General features: G+C 41.3%; 1 non-coding gene across 1 annotated transcript; it reads left to right on the top strand.

Moving 5' to 3' along the window:
• Positions 1-43: 43 nt before the first annotated feature.
• On the top strand, positions 44-147 carry LOC112708625 (small nucleolar RNA R71). The gene has a single exon (XR_003156471.1). It is a non-coding gene; the product is annotated as a small nucleolar RNA R71 (small nucleolar RNA).
• Positions 148-14,364: the final 14,217 nt, after the last annotated feature.

The raw sequence follows: 14,364 nt of genomic DNA, 5'->3' as shown, positions 1-14,364 counted from the left end.
CAATCCTTCATAGAAAATGTACAGTTGCACCCATTTATTGAACATGTCCGGAGGGCATTTTCTTGTTAACTCCTTGTATCTCTCCCATGCCTCATAGAGAGTTTCCCCATCTTGTTGTCTAAAGGTTTGCACCTCTGCTCTGAATCTGGTAACTCTTTGAGGAGGGTAGAATCTTGCCAAGAACTTGTTCACTACTTCTTTCCAAGTTGTCAAACTCTCCGTAGGAAATTATTCTAACCACTTTGATGCCTTATCTCTGAGAGAAAAAGAAAACAGCAGCAGCTTATAGGTGTTTGGGTGGACACCATTAGCCTTCACTGAATCACAAATTCTCTAAAATATGGTTAGATGTTGGTTAGGGTCTTCCTATGCACTTCCTCTAAATGAGCAGTTGTTTTGAACACGGGTAATAAGTTGGGATTTTAACTCAAAGTTATTAGCATGAATGGTTAGTTTTAGAATGCTGCTTCCACAATTTCCTAGATTTGGGTTGATGTAAAAGCCCAGAACTCTTCTCTCCTACCCAACATGGTTACCAGCACCTTCCCCAACAGGATTATGTATTTCCACCTCCATAGTAACGTCTAGATCTTCCTCGACTGCTTCCTCTCCAACTATTCCTTTACCTCTTGCTTCCATCCTTAGTCTAAGGAAGGTCCTCTCAGGCTCACTATCAAAAGAATCTGAAGTTTCTCCTCTTCTACCTATCATACATTTAGCCAACAACAAGCAGAAGACATGTAGAGAAATCACTCTTGTTAAGACTTATGGTTAGATTGATTGGTGTAATTGATCAAACAATTAGTGGATTAGTCTGCTAAAATGGAAACATATACAATGAATCACTGGAAACTTAAATGCTAAAAAAAATAAGAATTGAAATTAAAGGAATGAACAAGGTAAATTAAAAAAAAGCTTAATCTAAATACCCATCAATTTAGTCATTGTCAATTTCAAACCAATCCCCAGCAATGGCGCTATAAAACTTGATGACCGAAATTCACTCACTATATAATGAATCTGTTCTTTGGCAAGCGCACCAAATTATCGTCAAGTAGTAACCCACTATGAGTGGGGTTGAATCCCACAGAGATTGGTTGATTGAGCAATTTTAATTAATGAGTGAATTAGTTAAGCTAATCAACAGAGATTGTTAAGTGCAGAATTCTAAATTAGCAGAAATATAAATGACTTAGAAGTAAAGGAAAGCAATAAAGTGCATGAAAGTAAATGGGAAGAATGTAAAGTGCTGAATCATAAATGACTGAATAGTAAATGGGGAATGGGTAATGACATAAATTAAAGGAAAAGCTGTAGAGAATAGGAAAGATAAGAATAGGGAGATTCATTGGGATTAGGAGACGTTTCTCTCTTTGGATTAGATCTAGATCATCTCTTCTTCAATCATGCAACTCATTGACCTCTTGACAATCATTATTGATTTAACCCCAATCCCTTGGTAATTCAATCTCTCAAATCTGGATAATTAACCGATTCTTTGGTCTAATTGCTCATGAAGAGAGATATGCTTGGTCTCTAATTATACCACACATCCTCATAGATCCAAATAGTGGGTGGATTTCATCTCACCATATCCAATCCCAAAACCCAGATCTTCAAGCATGGTTTATGTTTCCTTTTCCAAGGTTCCCATGAAACCCATTTTGCATTCAACCTCTTACCCAAGATGATTGAACACTAACATGAAGAATGAAATTCCTTCTAGCAAATCAAACAGAAGATGAAGAGAAGAATAAATTCACTGTCATTAATCCATCAAGTACAACAGAGCTCCCTCTCCCAATGAGAGGGAGTTTAGCTACTCATAGCTTAGAGAAAAGTACAAGAGATGGAAAAAAATGAAGTGAAGTGTAAAGTAAAAACTCCAAAACTAACTAGCCAATCCCCTTTTCAGTACTCTCAGGGGGTCAATATACTACTCCTATCACTAGAATTAAAAAGTACAAAGAGAAAAGAAAATTACAACTAAAACGAAAAAGGAAAAACTCATAAAATGAACCATGTGCTTGGCGTGTGACTGGCGTTTGAGTGGCGTGCCATGCCTAGCTTCTCAGCTTGGCTTGGCATGCCACGCCTGGCTTCCAAGTGGCACGCCTCCTTTATCCAGCTAACTTGGCATGCCACGCCTTCGAGCCCAAGTGGCACGCCTAGGGTCTTTTCTTTGCTTAGCTAGCCTGGAGTGCCACGCCTTCAAGCTCAAGTGGCACGCCTAAGGGTCCTTCCTTTGCTTTGCTAGCCTGGCGTACCACACCTTTGAGCTCAAGTGCCACGCCCAAGGATCTTTACTCGCTTCTTTTTCTCTTAAAAACAATACTGGCGTGCCACGCCCTTGGTGGGGACCTCGTCCTTCTCCTCTGGAAAATAATACTAGCGTGCCACGCGCAGTAGCTGGAGTGCCACGCCCTTGGTGGGGACTTCAACCTTTTCCTCTGGAAAATAATACAAGCATGCCATGCCTAGTAGTTGGCATGCCACGCCCTTGATGATGCATGACAAAGTCCCTCTGGCGTGCCACGCCTAGTGTTCAAGTGGCACGCCCATGGTTATGCTGCCTTGGCATGCCACGCCTAAAGTCCCAAGTGGCACGCGCAGTTTTCTTCTTCCTTGTGAGCTTGAATGGGCGTACCACGCCTTCAAGTTCAAGTGGCACGTCCAAGTTGGTGTTGAGCTTCCTCAAGCCTGGTGTTCCACTCCTAATACTCAAGTGGCACGCCCCAAACACGAGCATGGTTGGCGTGCCACGCCTTCGAACCCAAGTGGCACGCCTAGTATGCTTAACCTTCTATTCCTCTCTAGAACAATGAACTGGCGTGCCACGCCTTCAAATCCAAGTGGCACGCCCATTGTTTGTAATGGAGTTGGCGTGCCACGCCCAGCCAGGCATGCCACACCCCCTTGTGGTCTTCAAAAATGATTTCTGAAAAGTATAGTTGGCATGCCACACCTGCCCCTAGCGTGCCACGCCCATAGTAAAGCTCCAAGAATGCTTCTCTGGAAAATATAGTTGGCGTACCATGCCGGGCCTTGGTGCGCTGATGAGCGGATAATTTATACGCTTTTTGGCATTGTTTTTAGTATGATCTAGTTAGTTTTTAGTATATTTTTATTAGTTTTTAGTTAAAATTCACCTTTCTAGACTTTACTATGAGTTTGTGTGCTTTTCTGTGATTTCAGGTATTTTCTGGCTGAAATTGAGGGTCCTGAGCAAAAATCTGATTCAGAGGCTGAAAAGGACTGCCGATGCTGTTGGATTCTGACCTCCCTGCACTCGAAGTGGATTCTCTGGAGCTACAGAAGCCCAATTGGCGCGTTCTCAACGGCGTTGGAAAGTAGACATCCTGGGCTTTCCAGCAATATATAATAGTCTATACTTTGCCCGAGATTTGATGGCCCAAACTAGCGTTGCAAATTAGCTTCAAAATTTCCAGCGTTTAACGCTGGAACTGGCATAAAAATTGGAGTTAAACGCCCAAACTGGCATGAAAGCTGGCGTTTAACTCCAGAAAAGGTCTCTACACATGAAAGCTTCAATGCTCAGCCCAAGCACACACTAAGTGGACCCAGAAGTGGATTTTTACGTCATTTACTCATTTCTGTATACCCTAGGTTACTAGTTCACTATTAATAGGATCTTTTGACATTGTATCTGTACCTCATGACACTTTACACGTTTCTTTGTGTACCTTCCACGGCATGAGTCTCTAAACCCCATGGTTGGGGGTGAGGAGCTCTGCTGTGTCTTGATGGATTAATGCAATTACTACTGTTTTTCATTCAATCATGCTTGCTTCCATTCTAAGATATTACTTGTTCTTAAACCGGATGAATGTGATGATCTGTGACACTCATCATCATTCTCAACTATGAACGTGTGCCTGACAACCACCTCCGTTCTATCTTAGATTAAGTAGATATCTCTTGGATTCTTTAATCAGAATCTTCGTGGTATAAACTAGAACTGATGGCGGCATTCAAGAGAATTCGGAAGGTCTAAACCTTGTCTGTGGTATTTTGAGTAGGATTCAATGATTGAATGACTGTGACGAGCTTCAAACTCCTGAAGGCTGGGCATTAGTGACAGACGCAAAAGAATCACTGGATTCTATTCCAACCTGATTGAGAACCGACAGATGGATAGCCGTGCCGTGACAGGGTGCGTTGAAGATTTCCACTGAGAGGATGGGAGGTAGCCATTGACAATGGCGAAACCCTTGCATACAGCTTGCCATAGAAGGAGCCTTGCGTGCTTGAAGAAGAAGACAGTAGGAAAGCAGAGATTCAGAAGATGGAGCATCTCCAAAACCTCAACCTGTTCCCCATTACTGCAAAACAAGTACTTATTTCATGTTCTTTTACTTTTCACAATCAAACTTGATAATTATTGATATCCTGACTAAGATTTACAAGATAACCATAGCTTGCTTCAAGCCGACAATCTCCGTGGGATCGACCCTTACTCACGTAAGGTATTACTTGGACGACCCAGTGCACTTGCTGGTTAGTTGTGCGGGATTGCAAAGTGTGATTGCAATTTCGTGCACCAAGTTTTTGGCGCCGTTGCCGGGGATTGTTCGAGTTTGGACAACTGACGGCTTATCTTGTTCCTTAGATTAGGACTGTTTTATTTTCATTGGTTTAGAGTCTTTTAGTTGAGTTTAGTTTCATATTTTAAGTTTGGTGTCAATTGCATGCTTTTACTTTTCTTTTAATTTTCGATTTTGCATGTCCTTAGTCCCTTTTTGATCCATAAAAATTCTAAGTTTGGTGTCCTCTCTGTGTGTTTTTCCCTTAAAAATTTTCGAAAATTAGTGTTTGATTTTCTAAAAATTTTAAGTTTGGTGTCATTTTGTTGTTTTTCTCTTTCCTCTTTTCAAAAATCAAATCTTTTTCATAAAAATCTTTTCAATCATATCTCTTTAATTGCTAACCTCAAAATCTTTTTAATTAACTAATTGATTCAGTTTTCAATTTGCTTTGATCTTATTTTCTTTTGATTTTCGAATTTTTTATTTTATTTTCCTTTTGTTTTTATTTTATTTTTCGGTTAATTCAAAAAAAATAAATATATTTTTATCTACTTGCAATCCATATCATTTTCCTTTATCCATTATGGACCTAAGTGGAATTGAACAGTCCAGAAGGACTCTGGGGTCATATGCTAACCCCATTACAGCTGCATATGGGAGTAGCATTTGTACACCTCCCATCAAAGCAAGCAGCTTTGAGCTAAATCCTCAACTCATTATCATAGTGCAGCAAAACTGCCAGTATTCCGGTCTTCCACAGGAAGAGCCTACTGAGTTTCTGGCACAGTTCCTGCAAATTGCTGACACAGTACATGATAAAGAGGTGGATCAGGATGTCTACAGACTATTACTGTTTCCATTTGCTGTAAAAGATCAAGCTAAGAGGTGGTTGAATAACCAACCTACAGCAAGCATAAGGACATGGAAACAGTTATCAGACAAATTCCTGAATCACTTTTACCCTCCAAAGAGGATGACACAGCTAAGGTTGGACATCCAAGGCTTTAAACAAGAAGATAATGAATCCCTTTATAATGCCTGGGAGAGGTATAGAGGTATGCTAAGAAAATGCCCCTCCGAAATGTTTTCAGAGTGGGTACAGTTAGACATCTTCTACTATGGGCTTACAGAAAAAGCTCAGATGTCTTTAGACCACTCAGCTGGTGGATCTATACACATGAGGAAGACAATTGAAGAGGCTCAAGAGCTTATAGACACTGTTGCTAGAAATCAATATTTGTACTCTAGCAATGAGTTCCCCCAAAAGAGGAAGTCATGGCAGTAGCCACTGATCCTAATCCTCAAGAACAGATGATTAAGCTTAATCAACAATTGCTCCTGATGACAAAACAGTTAGCAGAATTTAAAGAGATGCTCCATGAAACTGAAGTTGCTAACAAGAACATAGAACTGCAGTTGAATCAAGCAAAACAACAGATATCTAAACAGATAACAGAAGAATGTCAAGCAGTTCAACTGAGGAGTGGGAAGACATTGAATAACACTGCCTAAAAGAGCAAAAAGCCAAATAAGGAACACTTGACACAGGATAGCCAAACCACTATCCAAAATCCCTCTGAGGACAGTAAGAGCCCAGAGAGGAATGCTATTGGCGTTCAAACGCCAGAAAAGGAGGGAAAGCTGGCATTAAACGCCCATTCCCTGCCCAGTTCTGGCGTTCAAACGCCAGAAAAGGGGGAAAAGTTGGCGTTAAATGCCCATTTTCCACCCAATCCTGGCGTTCAAACGCAAAAGGGGAACCAGACACCTGAGAGTGCTGATAGTAACCCCTCTAAAAATACTTCTCCAACCACTTCTGTAAGGAATAAACCTGCAGCAATTAAGGTTGAAGAATATAAAGCCAAGATGCCTTATCCTCAGAAACTCCGCCAAGCGAAACAGGATAAGCAATTTGCCCGCTTTGCAGGCTATCTAAGGACTCTTGAAATAAAGATTCCGTTTGCAGAGGCACTTGAGCAAATACCTTCTTATGCTAAGTTCATGAAAGAGATCTTAAGTCATAAGAAGGATTGGAGAGAAACTGAAAAAGTATTTCTCACTGAAGAATGCAGTGCAGTCATTTTGAAAAGCTTACCAGAAAAGCTACAAGATCCAGGAAGCTTTATGATACCATGCACATTAGAAGGTGCTTGCACCAAGACAGCCCTATGTGATCTTGGAGCAAGCATCAATCTAATACCTGCATCCACTATCAGAAAGCTTGGGATGACTGAAGAAGTCAAACCAACCCGGATATGCCTCCAACTTGCTGATGGCTCCATTAAATATCCATCAGGCATAATAGAGGACATGATTGTCAAGGTTGGGCCATTCGCCTTTCCAACTGACTTTGTGATGCTGGAAATGGAGGAGCACAAGAGTGCAACTCTCATTCTAGGAAGACCTTTCCTAGCAACTGGACGAACCCTTATTGATGTACAAAAAGGGGAAGTAACCCTGAGAGTTAATGAGGATGAGTTCAAGTTGAATGCTGTAAAAGCTATGCAGAATCCAGACACACCAAATGACTGCATGGGCGCTGACATTATTGACTCTCTGGTAGAAGAGGTCAATATGACTGAAAGCCTAGAATCAGAGCTTGAGGACATCTTCAAGGATGCTCAACCTGATCAAGAAGAACCAGTGGAAACAAAGGAATTTTCGAAAATTCCTCAGGAGGAGGATAAGCCTCCCAAACCTGAACTCAAACCACTACCACCATCCCTGAAGTATGCATTTCTGGGAGAAGGTGACACTTTTCCAGTGATTATAAGCTCTGCTTTAAATCCACAGGAAGAGGAAGAACTGATTCAAGTGCTAAGGACACACAAGACAGCTCTTGGGTGGTCCATAAGTGATCTTAAGGGCATTAGCCCAGCTAGATGCATGCACAAGATCCTGTTGGAGGATAATGCCAAACCAGTGGTCCAACCACAAAGGAGGATAAATCCAGCCATGAAGGAGGTGGTGCAGAAAGAGGTCACTAAATTACTAGAGGCTGGGATTATTTATCCTATTTCTGATAGCCCCTGGGTGAGCCCTGTCCAAGTTGTCCCCAAAAAGGGAGGCATGACAGTGGTTCATAATGAAAAAAATGAACTGGTTCCTACAAGAACAGTCACAGGGTGGCGTATGTGTATTGACTACAGAAGGCTCAATACAGCCACCAGAAAGGATCATTTTCCTTTACCATTCATAGACCAAATGCTGGAAAGACTAGCTGGTCATGATTATTACTGGTTTTGGATGGCTATTCAGGTTACAACCAAATTGCAGTAGATCCTCAGGACCAAGAGAAAACAGCATTTACTTGCCCTTCTGGCGTGTTTGCCTACAGAAGGATGCCTTTTGGTCTGTGTAATGCTCCTGTAACCTTTCAGAGATGCATGCTATCCATCTTCTCTGATATGGTGGAGAAATTTCTTGAAGTCTTCATGGATGACTTCTCAGTATATGGAGACTCATTCAGCTCCTGTCTTAACCACCTATCACTTGTCCTGAAAAGGTGCCAAGAGACTAACCTGGTTTTAAACTGGGAGAAATGTCACTTTATGGTGACTGAAGGAATTGTCCTTGGACACAAAATTTCAAGCAGGGGAATAGAGGTGGATAAGGCAAAGGTAGAGGTAATTGAAAAATTACCACCACCTGCCAATGTTAAGGCAATCAGAAGCTTTCTGGGGCATGCAGGATTCTACAGAAGGTTTATAAAGGATTTTTTGAAAATTGCAAAACTTTGAGTAACCTGCTAGCTGCTGACACACCATTTGTGTTTGACACACAGTGTCTGCAGGCATTTGAGACCCTGAAAGCTAAGCTGGTCACAGCACCAGTCATCTCTGCACCAGATTGGACATTGACATTTGAACTAATGTGTGATGCCAGTGACCATGCCATTGGTGCAGTGTTGGGACAGAGGCACAACAAGCTTCTGCACGTCATTTATTATGCCAGCCGTGTTCTAAATGATGCACAGAAGAATTACACAACCACAGAAAAAGAGTTACTTGCAGTGGTCTATGCCATTGACAAGTTTAGATCCTATCTAGTGGGATCCAAAGTGGTTGTGTACACTGACCATGCTGCTCTTAAATACTTACTCACAAAGCAGGATTCAAAACCTAGGCTAATAAGATGGGTGTTGCTTCTGCAAGAGTTTGATATAGAAATAAGAGACAGAAAAGGGACAGAGAACCAGGTAGCTGATCATCTGTCCCAAATAGAACCAGTAGCTGGGGCGTCCCTCCCTTCTACTGAGATTTCTGAGACTTTCCCAGATGAGCAACTCTTTGCCATTCAGGAAGCTCTATGGTTTGCAGATATTACAAATTATAAAGCTGTAAGGTTCATACCCCAGGAGTACAGCAGAGTGCAAAGAAAGAAATTAATTTCAAATGCCAAGTACTACCTATGGGATGAGCCATATCTCTTTAAGAGATGTGCAGACGGAATGATCCGCAGATGTGTACCCAGAGAAGAAGCACAAATGATCCTATGGCACTGCCATGGATCACAGTATGGAGGACATTTTGGAAGTGAGCAAACAGCCACTAAAGTCCTCCAATGTGGCTTCTACTGGCCTACTCTCTATAAAGATGCCTGAGAGTTTGTGCGTAACTGTGACAGTTGCCAAAGAGCTGGTAACTTGCCTCACGGATATGCCATGCCTCAACAAGGGATATTAGAGATAGAATTGTTTGATGTATGGGGAATTGACTTCATGGGTCCATTCCCACCATCATACTCAAACACTTACATTCTGGTAGCAGTGGACTATGTATCTAAGTGGGTAGAAGCAATTGCTACACCCACTAATGATACCAAGACCGTGCTGAAATTCCTCCAGAAACACATCTTCAGCAGGTTTGGTGTTCCCAGAGTACTAATCAGTGACGGGGGCACTCATTTCTGCAATAGACAGCTATACTCTGCTATGGTCAGATATGGAATTAGCCACAAAGTGGCAACTCCGTATCATCCACAGACAAATGGGCAAGCTGAAGTCTCTAACAGAGAGCTAAAAAGAATCCTAGAACGGACTGTGATAGCCCGAAGAAAGGATTGGGCAAAGAGTTTGGATGATGCTCTGTGGGCATACAGAACAGCATTCAAGACTCCTATAGGAACCTCTCCATACCAACTGGTGTATGGGAAGGCCTGTCATCTGCCCGTAGAACTGGAACATAAAGCCTACTGGGCAACCAGATTCCTAAACATGGATGCTCAGTTAGCTGGTGAAAAAAGATTGCTCCAGCTAAATGAGCTAGAGGAGTTCAGACTCAATGCCTTTGAAAATGCAAAAAATTATAAGGAAAAGGCAAAGAAGTGGCATGACAAGAAGTTGTCATCCAGAGTCTTTGAGCCAGGACAAAAAGTTCTGCTCTTCAACTCTAGGCTCAAATTGTTTCCAGGAAAACTTAAATCCCGATGGAGGGGTCCGTATGTGATTACAGGAGTGTCACCATATGGATATGTTGAGCTTCAGGATATTGATTCTGACAAAAAGTTCATTGTTAATGGACAGAGAATCAAGCATTATCTTGAAATCAATTTTGAGCAGGAATGCTCAAAACTGAGACTTGAGTGATTCTCAGTAAAGGTCCAGCTAAAGACAGTAAAGAAGCGCTTGTTGGGAGGCAACCCAGTCATTAGCAGGTTATATGTTTTGTTTCTACAAGGTCAAGTATCAAAAATGAAGGAATTCACAGAGTTACAGAAGGATTCAGTGCAAAAAGTAGAGAAAAAGAGCTTACTGGCGAAAAAACGCCAGTAAGGGGCATTTTGGGCGTTAAACGCCAGAATGGGTGCCATTTTGGGCGTTAAACGCCAGAATGGGCACCATTCTGGGCGTTTAACGCCAGGTGTGCAGCATCCTGGGCGTTTAGCAAAACGCCCAGTGATAAAGGCAATCCTGGCGTTTAACGCCAGCCAGGGCACCTGGCTGGGCGTTAAACGCCCACATTGGCCAGCAAATGGGTGTTAAACGCCAGAATGGATGCCATTCTGGGCGTTTAACGCCAGAAAGGTGGGGGACCAAGATTTTGCTTTCCGATCAAATTTTTTAAAACTTTCCTTTTCTTACCCATACTTTTCTACATAAACACATCTCAACCTCTCATCATTCACTTTCAAATCTTCAAAAATCAAAATCATTCTTCAAATCTCTCTCAAATCAATCCCAAATCTTGTTCAAAAACTCACCCTTCTCTCAAAATCTCTCCACATCTTCTCAAATCTCCTTCCAATTTTTCGAAATCTCTTCTCCCCCCTTATAAAAACACGTTCGGCCTCCTCATTCCCCCACACCATTCGAATTTGCTCTTCTCCTCTCTCTCTTCTTTCCTTTCTTTTGCTTGAGGACAAGCAAACCTCTAAGTTTGGTGTGCTTTTCCGTGATCACTAAGCCAAGATTCATCAAGATCATGGCTCCTAAGGGAAAACAAACCAATTTAAGAGGAAAGAAAGAGAATAATCCAAAGAATCTTTGGAATCAAGAGAAGTTCTTAACCAAAGAACATGAAGACCATTATCACAAGATAATGGGTCTGAGGTCAGTGATCCCGGAAGTTAAATTTGATCTGAAAGAAGATGAATATCCGGGGATCCAAGAGCAAATTCGAAACAGAGGATGGGAAGTTCTAACCAATCCTGAGATAAAGGTTGGAAGAAATATGGTTCAGGAATTCTACTCAAATCTGTGGCTAACAGATAAGCAGAGAATGACTAGAACTACTTACCATACTTACAGAACCATGGTCAGAGGGAAAGTTATGTACTTCCATCTGGACAAAATAAGAGAAATCTTCAAATTGCCTCAACTGCAGGATGATCCTGAATCCTTTAATAGGAGAATGGTGAGAGCAGATAAAGGGTTGGATCAAGTTCTAGAGGACATATGCCTCCCTGGAACTAAGTGGATAACCAATTCAAAGGGTGTCCCAAACCAACTCAAGAGGGGAGACCTCAAACCAATTGCAAGAGGTTGGCTAGACTTTATTGGGCGTTCCATACTGCCCACTAGCAACCGTTCTGAGGTCACTATCAAGAGAGCAGTGATGATTCATTGCATTATGCTTGGAAAAGAAGTGGAGGTTCATCATGTGATTGGTTGTGAGATCTACACAATTGCAAATAAGAATTCCACTGAAGCCAAATTGGCTTACCCAAGCTTGATCTCCTTGCTCTGTAAAGAGGCTGGGGTAAAGATGGGAGTAGATGAATTCATACCCATTGAACATCCAATCACCAAGAAGTCAATGGAAGGACAAATGCAAGACAACTCTATCAAAAGGAGGGCGCAGGAGTTCCTCCCTGAATTTCCTGAAATTGGCTACTGGGCCAGCCTAGAAGCATCTATCACCAAGTTGCAAGAGACTATGGAGCAACTTAAGGAAGAACAGCAGAATCAGAACTGCATGCTCTGCAAATTGCTGAAGGAACAAGAGAAGCAGGGGCGTGAACTTCAAGAACTGAAACGCCAAAAATTCTCCCCTCAATTTGAGGGAGCATCCACTTCTCAAAATCAAGGTTGTTGAGTCCAAACTCTGTGAAAACCTCTATCATTAGGAGCCTATTTAAATTTTTTGTTTTCTACTTTTAGTCTCATCTTATATCTATTTTTGAGTCTTGTTCTTAATTCATAATTAATAAAATTTAAAATTCATGTCTTAAAGCTATGAGTGTCCTATGAATCCATCACCTCTCTTAAATGAAAAATGCTTTAATCACAAAAGAACAAGAAGTACAGGATTTCGAATTTATCCTTGAAACTAGATTAATTAGTTTGATGTGGTGACAATAATTTTTGTTTTCCGAATGAATGCTTGAACAGTGCATATGTGTTTTGAATTTGTTGTTTTGAAAATGTTAAAATTGTTGGCTCTTGAAAGAATGAAGGAAAAAGAGAACTGTTATTGAGGATCTGAAAAATCATCAGATTGATTCTTGAAGCAAGAAAAAGCAGTGATTCAAAAAAAATGAAAAAAGAGAAGAGAGAAGAAATAGAAGAGAAAAAAAAATAAAGTTGTGATCCAAGGCAAAAAGAGTGTGCTTAAGAACCCTGGACACCTCTAATTGGGGATTCTAGCAAAGCTGAGTCACAATCTGAAAAGGTTCACCCAATTATGTGTCTGTGGCATGTATGTATCCGGTGGTAATACTAGAAGACAGAGTGCTTTGGGCCACAGCCAAGACTCATACACTAGCTATGTTCAAGAATCATTATACTTAACTAGGAGAATCAATAACACTATCTGAGTTCTGAGTTCCTATAGATGCCAATCATTCTGAACTTCAAAGAAGAAAGTGAGATGCCAAAACTGTTCGGAAGCAAAAAGCTACTAGTCCCGCTCATCTAATTGGAGCTAAGTTTCCTTGATATTTTGGAGTCTATAGTATATTCTCTTCTTTTTATCCTACTTTGATTTTTAGTTGCTTGGGGACAAGCAACAATTTAAGTTTGGTGTTGTGATGAGCAGATAATTTATACGCTTTTTGGCATTGTTTTTAGTGTGTTTTTAGTATGATCTAGTTAGTTTTTAGTATATTTTTATTAGTTTTTAGTTAAAATTCACCTTTCTAGACTTTACTATGAGTTTGTGTGCTTTTCTGTGATTTCAGGTATTTTCTGGCTGAAACTGAGGGTCCTGAGCAAAAATCTGATTCAGAGGCTGAAAAGGACTACGGATGCTGTTGGATTCTGACCTCCCTGCACTCGAAGTGGATTTTCTGGGGCTACAGAAGCCCAATTGGCGCGTTCTCAACGGCGTTGGAAAGTAGACATCCTGGGCTTTCCAGCAATATATAATGGTTTATACTTTGCCCGAGATTTGATGGCCCAAACTAGCGTTGCAAATCAGCTTCAAAATTTCCAGCGTTTAACGCTGGAACTGGCATAAAAATTGGAGTTAAACGCCCAAACTGGCATGAAAGCTGGCGTTTAACTCCAGAAAAGGTCTCTACACATGAAAGCTTCAATGCTCAGCCCAAGCACACACTAAGTGGACCCAGAAGTAGATTTTTACGTCATTTACTCATTTCTGTATACCCTAGGTTACTAGTTCACTATTAATAGGATCTTTTGACATTGTATCTGTACCTCATGACACTTTACACGTTTCTTTGTGTACCTTCCATGGCATGGGTCTCTAAACCCCATGGTTGGGGGTGAGGAGCTCTGCTGTGTCTTGATGGATTAATGCAATTACTACTGTTTTTCATTCATTCATGCTTGCTTCCATTCTAAGATATTACTTGTTCTTAAACCGGATGAATGTGATGATCCGCGACACTCATCATCATTCTCAACTATGAACGTGTGCCTGACAACCACCTCCGTTTTATCTTAGATTAAGTAGATATCTCTTGGATTATTTAATCAGAATCTTCGTGGTATAAGCTAGAACTGATGGCGGCATTCAAGAGAATCCGGAAGGTCTAAACCTTGTCTGTGGTATTCTGAGTAGGATTCAATGATTGAATGACTGTGACTAGCTTCAAACTCCTGAAGGCTGGGCGTTAGTGACAGACGCAAAAGAATCACTGGATTCTATTCCAACCTGATTGAGAACCGACAGATGGATAGCCGTGCCGTGACAGGGTGCGTTGAACATTTCCACTGAGAGGATGGGAGGTAGCCATTGACAACGGCGAAACCCTTGCATACAGCTTGCCATAGAAGGAGCCTTGCGTGCTTGAAGAAGAAGACAGTAGGAAAGCAGAGATTCAGAAGATGGAGCATCTCCAAAACCTCAACCTGTTCCCCATTACTGCAAAACAAGTACTTATTTCATGTTCTTTTACTTTTCACAATCAAACT

The sequence above is a fragment of the Arachis hypogaea genome, chromosome 8 (genome assembly GCF_003086295.3).
Source record: "Arachis hypogaea cultivar Tifrunner chromosome 8, arahy.Tifrunner.gnm2.J5K5, whole genome shotgun sequence".
Classification (NCBI taxonomy): Eukaryota; Viridiplantae; Streptophyta; class Magnoliopsida; order Fabales; family Fabaceae; genus Arachis; species Arachis hypogaea.
Note: the sequence above shows the minus strand (reverse complement) of the source record. Positions and strands in the feature narration are given on the sequence as shown.